The 14,959-nt window shown below is 45.0% G+C and overlaps 2 pseudogenes; both read right to left on the bottom strand.

Moving 5' to 3' along the window:
• LOC142449210 (procathepsin L-like) overlaps positions 1–2,706 on the bottom strand; it is a 51,230-nt pseudogene extending 48,524 nt beyond the window's left edge.
• Positions 2,707–9,220: 6,514 nt separating this feature from the next.
• On the bottom strand, positions 9,221–12,404 carry LOC142449209 (small ribosomal subunit protein eS19 pseudogene; annotated as a pseudogene).
• Between the last annotated feature and the right edge of the window lie 2,555 nt (positions 12,405–14,959).

Below are 14,959 nucleotides of genomic sequence, written 5' to 3'. Positions count from 1 at the left end.
AGCCAATCATGGTGCAGGGGAGCAATGATGAAACATACAACTTTCCTCTAGGTCTTAAAAATTCCTCCTCCATCCATGCTCATGATCCCAATTCTACCTTAAAAATCTACCTAGACTAGAGCATGTACACTGGTAAAGATAGGAACTGGAAACATAGGGAATCCAGGACAGATGAACCCTTCAGGACCAGTGGTGAGATTGGTGATATCAGGAGGGTGAAGGGAAGGTGGAATAGAAAGGGGAAACCAATTACAAGGATCTATATATAACCATCTCCCAGAGTGATGGATAACAGAAAAGTGGGTGATGGGAGACATCGGACAGTGTAAGACATGACGAAATAATAATAATAATTTATAAATTATCAAGGGTTCATGAGGGGGAGAGGGAGGGAGGGAGGGGAAAAATGAGGAGCTGATACCAAGGGTTTAAGTAGAAAGCAAACGTTTTGAGAATGATGAGGGCAACAAATGTCCAAATGTGCCTGACACATGTATGGATGGATGGATTATGATAAGAGTTGTACGAGCCCCCAATGAAATGATTTTTTAAAAAAAGTTGTCAGTTTGTGAGACAAACAGAAAGATTGACAACAATACATAAATCTCATCATTATCTAAAAAAAATCAAATTGTATATCTCTCCACTGAGTGGCAAAGAGATCAATTCTTTTTCTTTTTAAAGATCATTTTATTGGGGGCTCTCACAGCTCTTATAATAACCCATGCATTGTTTGTATCAAGCATATTTGTACATATATTACCTTCATTTTCTAAACATTAACTTTATATTTGAGCCCTTGGTATCAGTTTCTTCCACCCTCCCCCATGACCCCTTGATAAATTATAAATTATTGTGTTTTTTTAGTGATAACTAGGAATATAATGATTTACTGTTGGGTATATAAATTGTCCAATGACAGCTTTGTAATTATTTTACCAAAAATACTTCAAATATAATAGAAAATAGAAAGAATGAAGACCTGTGGACCCACCAACTAGGTGCAGTAATTGTTAACCTTCTGCAAAAATTTGTGTGTGTGCATATATTTTGGCTGAGCTGTTTCTAAGTAAATCATTGACATCATGACCCTTTAGCATGTAACTCCAATAGCAGAATCACTGTGAATCTCTAATATGTAATACATACTCTTACATAGCAAAATTGACAGTACTGTATAAACTTGAGTGTAAGCCGAGTTTTTCAGCATTTTTTTTGCTTTATGAACTTTAAAAAATTATTCTTATTTTCATATCTCACACCAATTGCTGTCTCCTTTCACCCAGGTTTTTGTTGTTCATCCCCATGAGGCAGGGAAGGGGTAGTATGCACTGATCTTTGCAATCAGTTTTCCCTTCCTCCCCACTACACCTGTCTTCATACTATTTTCCTGGTATCGCTTCTTCCATTTCTGTTCCTGAGAGGTTTATCTGACCTGGATTTTGTGTGTTGTGAGCTATTATCTGTACATGATCCGGTCTAGCCAGAACTGCAAGACAGGATTGGGGACATGATAGTAGGGGGTGGGTGGGTGGGTGGGTGAGGAAGCCTCAAGGAACCAGAGGAATATTATGTGTTTAAGTGGTGTGGTACTGTACCGTGGTTGACTCATCACTTTCTTGAGGGGAGGATCTGTTGCCTGCAGATAGGATTGGGGTCTCTGCTCCCACCCGCCTTGAGAGATCAATTCTTTAGTTCTGGTGATACTGGGCACTAGTTATGGCACCCTTAACTGAAAAGTGAGCTGCAAACCCCACTAGCCACTACTGAGGGAAAGCTGAGTTGTCTTCTTCTGAAGAGATATGCTGTCTATGAGCCCCTGTGGAACAGACCTGTTGCAGCCTATAGGGTCTCAGGCATTGGTCTTTTCTCAAAGAGAGTGGGTCTGCTCTGCTTTGGATTTCAATCAAGATACATCAGAATCACGGCATACCTGATTCTTCGCAGGGGTTCCATAGCCTTTCTGACTTTGTGATATCAGCAGAGAGAAGCTCAGAGAAAGCTTTTATGATATTTCTGGATTTGTAAGCAATTCATCACCTTCCTGAATTCTTCATTAGTCTTCAAAGAAAAGTAAATGAAAACTTGAAAGAGAGAGCAGTTTGTTTAAATAGTTAGAGAGGAAATATAAAGAGCTACAGAATTCATAGTTACTACACTCACCATGTCACCCAAAGCGTTCATGGCCAAGGTGAACCCACGCTTCCTGTTGCTGTAGTGTTGATTGTGCTGTTCAATCCTGTTCAGATTTTTCTCCCAGATTGCTCTCCTCCAGCCATCACTCCTCTGGAGACAGCCATGTTTACTTGTCATTACTTATAGTGAAATCCCATCCCCTCCCACCAAGTGATGCATTAGATGGAAGTAAACCATGGCCCATGACTGCTCCATGGCTCTGGGAGCTCTCCTCCCTTTCTGACATAGCAGAGGTGTGTGCCAACCACTGCACATTCAGGAATGGGCACCATCAGGTAAAGCCTTGGTAAGTGCTGGCCTCTGGAACCTGTCTCGCTCCCAGCCCCCAACCAGCATGGCCCATTCCCTCCGAGGGCCCTTTGGGCAGTTTCAGATGATACCAACCTTGCCATATGTTGTCTTGTATAGTCCCTTCCAGACATCCCAGTGTGCATCTAACCCTCGGTCAAGGATTGGAGTAGGCAAGCCTATTCCCAAGCACAGGGCAGCCAGTAAGAGGGAAGGGTTCATGTTCCAAAGAGCTAAGAAGGGAAAAGAAATGAGTGTCTGATTAGCCAATCATTTTCAACAGCCATCTTACTTCCTCCTGAAAAGTTCCAGCCCCTGGGGTGGAGAGGAAACATTTAAATTATCTTCTCAAATATTTGTGCAAAGATGTAGATTGGTGGTTAGGAGCTAGACTGCTAACTAAAGGGTCAGCTGTTGTAAACCACCATGACTGCCCACCCCGTCCCCCCACCCCCCCCACACACAGAGGAAAGATGTGGCAGTCTGTCTCCAGAGATATTTACAGCATTGGAAACCCTATGAGCTGTTCTATCTGGTCCTCCAGGGCGGCTATGAGCCAGAATGGACTCAGCTGCAAAGGGTTATTTATGCCAAGGCCCTGGATGTAGACTCAGGAACTGGATGGAGAAAGACCATACCATGGTCTCATCAGTGATGGAGGCGTTGGAGTCACCCATCACACGAATAGCACAGGACAAGTGCTATAGGAATGGAAATCATCTACCGTCTTAGGAACCCACAGGAGTGGCGATGAATCATCATTGACTCGATAGCAATGAGTCTTTTGCTTTTTTGTTTTTTGTTGTAACAGTTCAAAGATAATTTCTTCAACCACCTTCTCCCACTGAAGCCTTCCTGAAATCCTTCCCCAGGAAAGTGGGAAAGAACCATTCGCTCCATCTTCATACTGAGGTTTCCAGCGTTCCCGATGCCGGCGGACCTTCCCAGTGTGACCTGACTCAAATTCAGAGCACCTGTGACTGGAACCTTGTGCTGTGCCCAGGTCCCATGTCATTGAGCCTCCCGGGGTGCCAGAACCGCCTCACCCTTTGCTAGCCTACAGTCTGAATGGAACAGAACTAGCCTGTAGGGTCCTCTGCCCCAGATCCGTCCCTGCGGCAACTTGATCCCAATCAGCAGCCTCACCTTCAGGACCTTGGCTGGTGAAGGCCCAGGCAGCACAAACAGGTACTGGGGCTTCTCTTCTCTGTGGTTGGAGTCTTAGATGCAGCAGTAAGAAATACAACTGCAGGTTACAGACCAGCGTGCCCCGCCCATTGCCTTCCTGCCCTGAGGTGGCTGCACAGACCTTAGGACACAGACACCTGACTCCAAGGTGAGACTCTGCTGAGGGTCTCTCAATTTTTCCAGGCAGGCATCCCTGCCTCAGAGGACACTGGGACTTGTCAGGGAAAGAAAGAGCTGAGCGTGAGAACTGCCTAGAAGGCTCAGGTAAAGCGGATACCCTGTGCAGATAAAGCAAAACTGACTGTGTTCGCCAGGTGTTGTCTTCAAAGATGTCTGCTGCAGTGAGCCAAAGCTGGAATTCCAGACGAACCTTGAAGGTGTTTGGGGAAGACTCCTACGTGGTTGAGAACAAGTAACCTCCAGTGTCAGGAGTCCTATTTAATTTTTTTGTTTTAATGTTGGGCTGTAGTGTGCAGGAATGCACAGCCCAAAGACAGGCTTTTATGCCTCTCTTTCAGGATGGCATGACACAGGCCAAGTCCAACATGAGACAAAATGAATGATGTAGTTCTACTCTAACAGGAATGCCACAATCAAGTGGCAGTGAGTACCAGAAACGTCTTTTCTCCTCGTCTAGGCCCCTAGTGAACCCACTTCAGGGTACCAGCCCTGGCCGAAGACTTTCTCACTCGGCTACTTCTGGAAAATGATCCTTGTCTCTTTGAACTTCTGCTCTCTAGTGATCTCCACCTGTGTTGGCATCACTCTTCCCTCATCTGCACGCGACTTATTAGCTGAATTTCTTTTGTATCTGAAAGCAGATGGTCCCTAAACTAATCCTGCCTCATTAACATATCAAAGACAACCATTCCAATATTTTGGAGGAACTGCATTATATCCTCTCTCCACCCTGATTGGGAGAAATTATTCTGGGATTTTATAACTATTCTTAAGGACTAGTGGGTAGGTATCCAAGTACTGATATGAAACAAGAATTCCCTCTTCTATTTTATGAGTAATTTTGGGCTTTTTTTGCCTGTTCCTTTTTTAATCATTGTATTGGGAGTTCTTACAGGTATCATAAAATTCCACAGTTCAGTCACATCAAGCAGTGTTGTATAATTGCTACCGCAATCAGTTTCAAAACATGTTCTTTCTTCTGAACTCCTTGTTTGTTTGTTTTTAACTCCTGTTAGATGTTCCCTTTATCCTCTTGCCACCACCCCACCCCACATTCCCCCAGGAACCCTTTTTTTGGTCACATGTTACACATTCAATATATCCATTCATATAGAATTCTGTTGTTTGATCCCATTAAATGGAGTTATAAAGTTATCAATGCTATCAGCTCCCTATCCCACCTGCCTCCCTTTCCATACCTTCAGGGAACTGTTACTCTCGTTACTGTTTCTGAAGGGTTATCTATCTTGGCTTTCATGTATCAAAAGATCATATATATACAAATGGACCTACGTAAACTAACATGCTTAATGAGGTTAAACAAATAAAAATCATAATAGTAAGGGGAGGAAATATTTAAAAAGAGCTAGAGGATAGTTATATGGTTCATCAGTGCTATACTGATACTATACCCTGAATTTATCATCCTTTCAGTGTAGCCCTCCTGAGAAGGACTGACCAATTATCTTACAGGTAGTTCTGGGGTCTCCACTATATCCACACCCCTTCATACCAATTTAGTTGCTTGGTATGATACCTCTTCCTATCAACACCTCATGACCACAGAGGTTGGTATGCTTTTTCTATGTGTGTTTTGTTGCCTCCCTGCTAGATGACTGCTTCTTTAATTACAAGCCTTGAAGACCCTAGATGCTGTATCTTTTAATAGCTGGGAACCATCAGTTTTATTCACCACATTTGCTTATGCACCCATTTTGTCTTCAGTGATTGTGTCGGGAAGGTGAGTATAAAAAACACGATCAGAACAAACCGTTCTTGTACTGAGGTAAGATTTAAGTAGAGGCCCAAAGTCCATCTGCTCCCTTGTTGCATTTGCATATATATGCAAATACATGTATTTATGTATTTGTATATATACATTTTTTCTTCTTTCCTCTTTTTCTTTTTTTCCTTCCTGCCTTACTATGATGTTTATTCATGTTTTCCTCTAGGATACAATTCGGTTGATCAAACACAACCTGCAAAACTACACCCTCCTCGCCAACAATTTTAGGACCCTACTGCTCTCCTGTACCCATCATTAGTGGCTCACCACTTGCTTTCTCCTGCCTCCTCCCCTCCCATGCCCCTCAGCAGCCATCAGTCCATTCCCTTTTCTGTAAGATTGCCTTTCCTGCCTATCTTGTATAGATAAGCACACACACAAAGTAAAGATAGTCACAAGTCTAACAGGGATTCTGACACAGAGTAGATGAATATCTCTCTATTACATAGAGAGCAGGACATGTTATAAACCATAATCCAGGCAGCAATTCTTTCAGTTTTATATATATCCCAGGTCCTGCTTACCTAACAATACATACACCCTTTTAGTCTTCAGCATTCATGCCCGAAAGGCAAGCACCCGGAAAGTCCCCATTGCTCCCTTGCTATTCGTGCATTCAGGATGGAGCAGTCTCCAGCTCCCCCACCGCACCCCACAGTTACACCTTTAGGCTTTCAGTGTGGCCCCTTTATGAGTAATCCCCACTCAGTTCAGATGGGGTTCCAAGTGCTTCCCCACCCTCCCACCGCCTGTGTCAGAAAACAATGATCAGGATTCCTCATGGCTTGTCTCCCATCACTGGTCTGTTGAGCTGCCCCTTGATTTGCCCCCATGTGGGCAGATCAGACTAGCTGCTCTCCCTGAGCTGTATCTGCAGGGCTGTCATCAAGGGAGAGCACATCACATCTTGGTCTGAGGTGGCCATGTAGTCATCTCTGGTAATGAGCTGCTCCGAGCAGGAACATTGCCCTCAAGGATTGGCACAGTGGAATGAGGTTTACTCTCACTGCCCCTTTTCTGTGGAAATATAAATAATACCCTCTCCTCAGGTTGGTTCGTGCTCTGACACCAACCCCCACTCCCCCAACCCCCAGCCATTGCTGTCATTTTTCTTCCCATTCCTCTGTGGGCCTTAAAGGCATATGACAGGAAGGTGTGGGGTGAGGGAATGTCTTTCAGCACAAGTGCTAGGGTGTGGCTCATGCCAGGATTTCTGGTCCTCAGCCCAGGAATTATGTGTTGTGTGTCTTTTCTATTGTGCCCGTTCTGCTGTTTGAACTTACTTCAGTGGACTCACATTGTACTCTGCAACTGCTCTTGGCATGACGATATTTATCGTTATCTGAGCCAGTTCCTTCAAAGCTATGGCCATCCACCAAGACAGCATGGGCCAAAAATAGACTCCTGCATTCAGGATTGAAATAAATACCTGGAAGAGAAGTGGCTGTTGGCCTAGAAGCTCCATGTGATTTCTATTTATAACTCACTCTATCAATCTCATGAAGGGAAGAAGTATCTTAAAGTTCTGGGAAACATCATAGTTTCAGATGATACTACATTTTATCCAGGCTTAATGGGTTTATACTGTAGTTTATGCTCTAAGATTTACAGAAAAACAAATTAGCACAATCCCTTTTGTAAACAACTTGTTAAGAAGTATAAAAGACAATTCTTTTAAATCCGGGGATTTTATTGCTACTATGCCATTATAAGTAAACATCATAGAACTCAAAAATAGACAAAGAAATTTCCGTTTTATTTTCAGAGATAGAACCCTTTCAAAAATTCCATAGGCCAGTTTATTGTAGGAGAAGTGAAACAAGCTCTACGTCTCACTCCAAGCACAAGAATAAACTCAAGGTGGATCACAAACCATGAGATAAAACCCCAACAATTAGGGCCATTAATGAGGGAATTGGGACAAACCTGGGAACCTTGACACAGGGACTACATAGGCTATCAGAAATAGGGAAGGAAAAAAATACAGAGGAGTCACAAAGAGACAAATGGGATATACTGAAGATAAGTCACCTGTGTACATCGAAAGAATTCACCAAGAGTAAGAGAGCCCACTGACTGGGAAAATATCTTTAGCAATGACACATCACACAAAGGCCTTACTATTAAAATCTGCAATAGTTTGCAAACTTACAATAAGAGAAACACTAACTGCCCACTGAGGAGATGGGCAAAGACCTGAAAAGAAGTTTCACAGAGTCTGAAATATGAATGGCCAGTAAACATATGAGAAAATATTCCTGATAATTAATTAGCCATAAGAGAAATGCAAATTAAAAGAACTATGAGATACCACCTAACACCCTTAAACATAGCCCAATTCAGAAAGCAACAAGTGTTGCTGTAGGTATGTACAGCCACTATGGAAATCGATTTGGCAATATCTAAAACAGATGGAAATTGAGCTACCATACAACCCAGCAATGCCTACTGGGTATATACCCAGAAGAGGCAAGAAACAAACCATGGCCAGACTTCTGTGCTCCAGTGTTCATCGTGGCACAGTTCACAATTGCAAGGAGTTGGAAACAACCCAAATTTCCATCAACTGATGAATGGACTAAAAAACCGTGATATGTACATACAATGCATCCCTAAAAAGCAGGGATGAACACATGAAGCATATCACCGCATGGGAAGAAATGGAGGAAACTATGTTAAATGAAGTAAGACAAGCACAAAAGGACAAGTACAACAGGAGTCTGCTGGGGTAATATATTAAAAGAAAAGAAATACAAAAGCGGCACAGGGAAAAAGCTACTGTATACAAACCCAAATCCAGGGGTACACGTGGTACCCAACTAAAACGGAGCGGTGAGGGAGGAAAGGGGAAAAAAGAGGATAGAAATGTGTAGCCGGGGAATAAGGCACTAACCCACCCAAGGGAGGGGGGGCATTGTTTGTGTCTCCACAGGGAAAGAGGGACCAGATTTAAATCCGGTGTTACTGGGTGCGAATGCAGCATGCCAGCATGGAGAGGGGAGCCAGTGGAGGGACCTGAGGGCTTGATCTCCATCCCAGCTACTTGGACAACTGCCCCTCCACCCAGAAGAATTTACTTTAGAGTCCGGCACTGAAGCTGCAGCTAGGGGCGAGGGACATGTCTGATCAGAGCACATGGGAGCAAATGAAGGGGGAGTAAGAGAGAGTGGAGCATATCCTGGCCCACCAGGCCTGGAGGACGATATTCCCGCTCCGAACAGCCAATGCACAGAGTGGACCATATGGCTGAACCCACAGAGTGGACCATATGGCTGATCCCACTATGAGACACGACGTCCCTCTCTGAGCCATAGTCCTAAGGGGGACAACACTGACCTGGTCTGACCCTGCGACACCGAGGCAAAACACTAAGGGTGTGCGACAAAGCAACAAGGGAGCAGAGCAGGGAGCTCCCGAGGGAGTGCAAAAGATGGACTTTGGGGCCAGAGCATGGCACCCCATAGAACTCGACTGAAGGACACTCCTAGAGCTCAGAAAACAGACCTTGATCTATTTACAAGTTTTTCTTTTCTTTTTTTTTTTTTATGAATGAGGCAATTTATTAACGGAGCATCATTTGTTCTAATGTTTCTTGTTGGCAGCTGCCAGCTGTGCAGTGTTTCTGTCCAGATCACTCTGTCCCTGAGATGCCAGTTTGTGGCCACCATCTTGGTCCGTCTCCACCACGTGGAGCCCCTCCAGAGCTTGAAGGACCCAGCGGGTCACGCTCTTGGAGCCCTGTGTGACGTAGCTGGGCATGACTCCGTTCCTCTGCCGCCCCAGTGGATCTCCGTCATGGAGCCGACCCCAGCGCCACCCCAAGGTACAGGTGCTGTGCTGTGGAGGCAGCTCGCGTGTAGGACCAGTTCTCGTAATAGGGAGCAAGCTCTTTATGCTCGGCCACCTTGACCGTGTCTGCCCATTCAGTGACTTTCAGCTTCCCGGACATTTGGAGGGGGGCTGCCAGAGCTATGACGAACTCCTCCAGGCGTCCTGTACCTCCGCGCTGCTGGCCAGGGGAAAGCGGTTTTCCTTTTTTCCTTTTTAGTCTTTTCTTTTAAAATTATTTATTTATTTATGGTCATTGGTTTTCTTTGTTGCTGCTGTTGTTGTGTTTCCTTTTCTCGCCTTGTCTTGCTATGCTTTGTTTTTGTGTGCATATTATTATCTCTGCAGGTCTATCTAGTTAAGATAGGCTGGATGAACAGCCTGGAGGAAAAACAAATGGACCGATGGTTCCAGCGGGACATGGGAGAGGGGGAGGTGGGGGAAAGGAGGTGGTGCTGACCAACCCAGGGACAAGGGAGCAACAAGTGATCCAAAGTTAGTGGCAAGGAGAGTGTGAGAGGCCTGGTAGGGATTCAACAAGGGCAATGTAACTGAGAGGAATTACTGAAACCCAAATGAAGGCTGAGCATGATAGTGGGACAAGAGGAAAGTAAAAGGAAATAGAGGAAAGAGCTAGAAGGCAAAGGGCATTTATAGAGGTCTAAATACAGACATGTACATATGCAAATATATTTATGTAGGATGATGGGGAAATAGATCTATATGCAGATATTTATAGGTTTAGTATTAAGGCAGCAGATGGACATTGAATCTCCACTCAAGTACTTACTCAATGCAAGAACACTTTGTTCTATTAAATTGGCATTCCATCATGCACACCTTCCCAACATGATCGCTAAAGACAAATGTGTGCATAAACAAATGTGGTGAAGAAAGCTGATGATGTCCAGCTATCTGGGGTCGTAAAGGCTTGAAGGTAAACAAGCGGCCATCTAGCTCAGAAGCAACAAAGCCCACATGGAAAAAGCACACCAGCCTGTGTGATCATGAGGTGTTGAAAGGATCAGGTACCAGGCATCAAAGTACAAAAAATCTTACCATTGTGAATAGGGGAGTGCAGAGTGGAAATCCAAAGCCCATCTGTAGGCACCAGGACACCCTCCTCCAGAAGGGTCCTGGGAGCAGAGGAGCCAGGCAGGGTGCAGGGTAGCAACAACGAAACATACAACTTTCCTCTAGTTCCTAAATGCTTCCTCCCTCACACTATCATGATCCCAATTCTACCTTACAAATCCAGCTAGACCAGAGGATGTACACTGGGACAGATAGGAACTGGAAACACAGGGAATCCAGGACAGATGAAGCCTTCAGGACTAGTGGAGAAAGTGGCAAACCGGAGGGTGGAGGGAAGGTGGGTAGAAAGGGGGAACTGATTACAAGGATCTACATATAACTTCCTCCCTGGGAGATGGACAACAGAAAAGTGGGTGAAGGAAAACATCACAGTGTAAAACATGACAAAATAATAATTTATAAATTATCAAGGGTTCATGAGGGAGAGGGGAACAGGAAGGGAGGGGGTAAGTGAGGAGCTGATACCAAGGTCTTAAGTGGAGAACAAATATTTGGAGAATGATGAGGGCAATGAATGTACAAATGTGCTTTACACAATTGATGTATGTATGGATTGTGATAAGTTATATGAGCTCCCAATAATATGACAAAATAATTTTTAAATTATCAAGGGCTCATGAGGGAAGGGGAGCGAGGAGGGAGGGGAAAAAAAAGAAGACCTGATGCAAAGGGCTTAAGTGGAGAGCAAATGCATTGAAAATGATGAGGACAAAGAATGTACAGATGTGCTTTACACAGTTGATGTATGCATGGATTGTGATGAGTTGTATGAGCCCTTAATTTTAAAAAAAGACCCAAAAATGATTTTAAAAAAGATTTATACTCTATGAAACCCTTTGAACTGTATATTTATATATTTAATCACCTACCATATATAACCATATAAATATAATTATGTATCAACCAATTCAATCAATAAAAACAATATACATAACTAAAAAAATGTACAGTCAGCGAAAAATGTATATGGGATGATGAATGTATATCATGGTTTGCGCCAAGCTTACCACAGTACCAAAGTGACATCTTTGATTTCACAACGTTAAGTAGGTCCTTTGCAGAAGATTGTGAAATACAATGTATTTTGATCTCGTGACAGCTTCTTCCAAGGATATCCATTATGGATCCACGTAAAATATAAATCTTTTTTAAAAATTATGCTCAAATTGTTTGAGTGTTGTTGCTTATTAAATCATTTGTGGGGATTTTTTTTCATTTTACAATGCTATAATCAATCCTCAATGCTATAATCTTTGAACTTCACTAGTCATTTTTTCATATTCTCTTTTTTTTTTTTTTAGTGCTTAGCTTTTTATTGAGGCCATCACATCGACTTGGGACTCCTCACAATAGCCCTGTAAGGTAGGGCGTGCCCCCATTTCTCTGCAGGGAGGTTCAAGCTCAGGGAGGGCTGCCTTTTGTCCAAGGTCTCATGGGGGCAGAGCGGGGCGCCGCTGGACAGTAGCCTTGGCATTGGATGAGTCCAGAGCCAAGAGCACCAGGTCTTTCCTACTCGTGAGCTAATGTCCCAGGCACTGACCAAACTGTCCCCTTTATCATCACACCGCAAAAGCAGGGGCCCTGACAGTGCACAAGCATGCAGGCTACAAGCAGATGGAGATCAGGACCCTGGGCGCAGGGCTGCTCACTTTTTAGAGAGTAAGTGCTTGAACTCCTCGAAGTTCACCTGCCTGTCCTGGTCCTCTTTGGCCTCCGCGATCATCTGGTCCAGCTCCTCTTCGGAGACCTTGGCCCCTATCTTGCTCATCACCACCTTGAGCTCGGCCACAGTGATTTGGCCGTCGCTGTCCAGGTTGAACTCTCGGAAGACCAACTGTAGCATTTGCTTGCTGCTCCCATGTCCTTCACATATGGGGCTATTATTTCCAGGAACTCTTGGAAGCTGATGCGGCCATCGCCATCCTTGTGCGCCCTGGCGATCACAGCCTTCAACTCCTCCCCGGTGAGAATCTTGCCCAGCGCCCGCAATGCCTGGCCCAGCTCTTAGGCTTCGATGGCTTCATCCCCGTCATCTCTCTAGAAGGCAGTCTTGAACTCTTCTACCTGCTTGGGGTCAGATTCTGGGCCATTGCTGTGCCTGTGCCCTACACAGTCTCAGAGCGTCTGAAACTCCCTGCTGCTCAGAGGGATTGGAGTCGTGAACTTGTGCGATTCGAAGCAAGGTCTGCTTGGGAGCGAAGCACCAGAAGAAGCCTTGTCACTGGAGGGCAGCCGGCACCTTTTCTCTTAAAGTCAGACTCAAGTCCTCCATCACATGCAAGTAAAATTTTGCTGAAGATCCAATAACAGTTGCAGCAGTGCATTGACAGGGAGCTTCCAGAGGCTTGGGCTAGATTCAGAAGTGAATGTGGAACAAGGGATATCATTGCCGATGTTAGATGGACCTTGGCTGATTGATAGGCTAGACTTCAGTTCTTCAGTCTTTTATCAAGTTGACATGAAATCGTGTAACTACCACAGCTGCTACTCAAAAGGTTGCCAGCACCATAAATTAAGTGGATTCCTGCCCCTCCTCCGAAAAGAATTTGTTCCAAAGGACGACATTGACTCTGCAGCTCTGGGAGATGGACATATCTGATCAGAGCACACGGGAGAAGATGAAGGGGCAGGAGGAGAGAGTGGAGCACAGCCTGGCCCACCAGGCCATGATGATGATGTTCCTGAGTAGAGCAGCCAGTCCACAGAGAGAACAACATGGCTGGCCCTACTATGAGACATGATGCCCCTCAGTGACTAAGGGCGATACAGGGGACAGCACCGGAGACACAGTGTGGGAATTGCACCTGACCTGATCCCACCACACCGAGGCAAATCCACTGGGGGAGTGCAGCGGAACAGCAAGGGAATGGAGTGGCAAGGTCCCCAGGGAATGCTGAAAGTGGACTTTGGGGCCAGGGCGTGGTGCCCCAACAGACTGGACTGGAAAACGCTCCTAAGGGCCAGCAAACGATCCCTGAACTAACTACAAGCTTTTCTCTTGTGAACTGTTTTGTTCTGTTCTTTGTCAGTGGTTTGTTTTTGTTGTTTTGTTGTCTGGTTGTATACTGTTGCTTTGTTTTCCTCTGTCTTGTTTTCGTGCATGTTAGTGACTCCACAGGTCTGTCTGAATAGGACAGGCTGGATGAACTATCTGGAGGAAAAACAATGGGACCGACAGTTCCGGGGGGACTTGGGGTGGGGGAGGCAGGGGGGGGTAAGGAAGTGGTGTTAACAAACACAGGGACAAGGGAAAAACATGGGACCCCAAATGGTAGAGAGGGGGGAGTGGCAGGCCTGGTGGGAAATGATCAAGGGTAAGGTTGCTTAGAGAAGAGGTATACTCTAGCCCAGGTGGCGATGAAGCATGGTAGTAGGGCAGGAGGAAAGTCAAGGGAGATGGAGGAAAGAGCTAGGAGTCAAAGGGCATTCATGGAGGTCTAGACAAAGACATGTACATGCAAATATATATAGGAGGATGGGGAAATAGATCTATGTGTCTATATTTATAGGTCAAGTATTAAGGTGGCGGAAGGACCTTGGGCCTCTACTCAAACACTCCCTCAATGCATGAATACTTTCTTTTATTAAATTGGAACTCTATGATGCTCACTCTCCCGACACAACGGCTGGAGCCAAAGTGGGTGAACAAGTAAATGTGGTGAAGAAAGCTGATGGTGCCCGGCTATCAAAAGAGATAGTGACTGGGGTCTTAAAGGCTTGAAGATAAACAAGCGGCCATCTAGCTCAGAAGCAACAAAGTCCACATGGAAGAACACACCAGCCTGTGTGATCGAGTGGTCCCAAAGGGATCAGTTACCAGGCATCAAAGAACAAAAAATCATATCATTGACTGCACACCTCCATGATAGGATCGCTGAAGACAAATGGGTGCATAAGCAAATGTGGTGAAGAAAGCTGATGGTGCCCGGCTATCAAAAGAGATAGTGTTGGGGTCTTAAAGGCTTGAAGGTGAACAAGCGGCCATCTAGCTCAGAAGCCAATAAGCCCACATGGAAGAACACACCGGCCAGTGCGATCACGAGGTGCCCAAGGGACCAGGTATAAGGCATCATGCAAAAAAAAAAAAAGATATAAGTGTGTGTATGTATGTGTATATGTATATATATATATATCATATTAAATGAAGGGGGAAGTGCAGAGTGGAGACCCAAGGCCCAAGTGTCGGCCAATGGCGATCCCCTCATAGAGGGGTTTAGGAGAGGAGATGGGTTAATTAGGGTGTGAGGTAGTATCGATGAAGAACACAGCTTTCTCCCAGATCCTGGATGCTTCCTCCCCCCAACTACCATGATCCGAATTCTACCTTGCAGGGCTGGATAGGACAGAGGCTGTACACTGGTACATATGAGGGCTGGAGGTACAGGGAATCCAGGGTGG

This window comes from Tenrec ecaudatus, chromosome 5 (assembly GCF_050624435.1).
Source record: "Tenrec ecaudatus isolate mTenEca1 chromosome 5, mTenEca1.hap1, whole genome shotgun sequence".
NCBI classification, from domain to species: Eukaryota; Metazoa; Chordata; class Mammalia; order Afrosoricida; family Tenrecidae; genus Tenrec; species Tenrec ecaudatus.
This window is presented reverse-complemented; position numbering and strand designations above follow the sequence as displayed.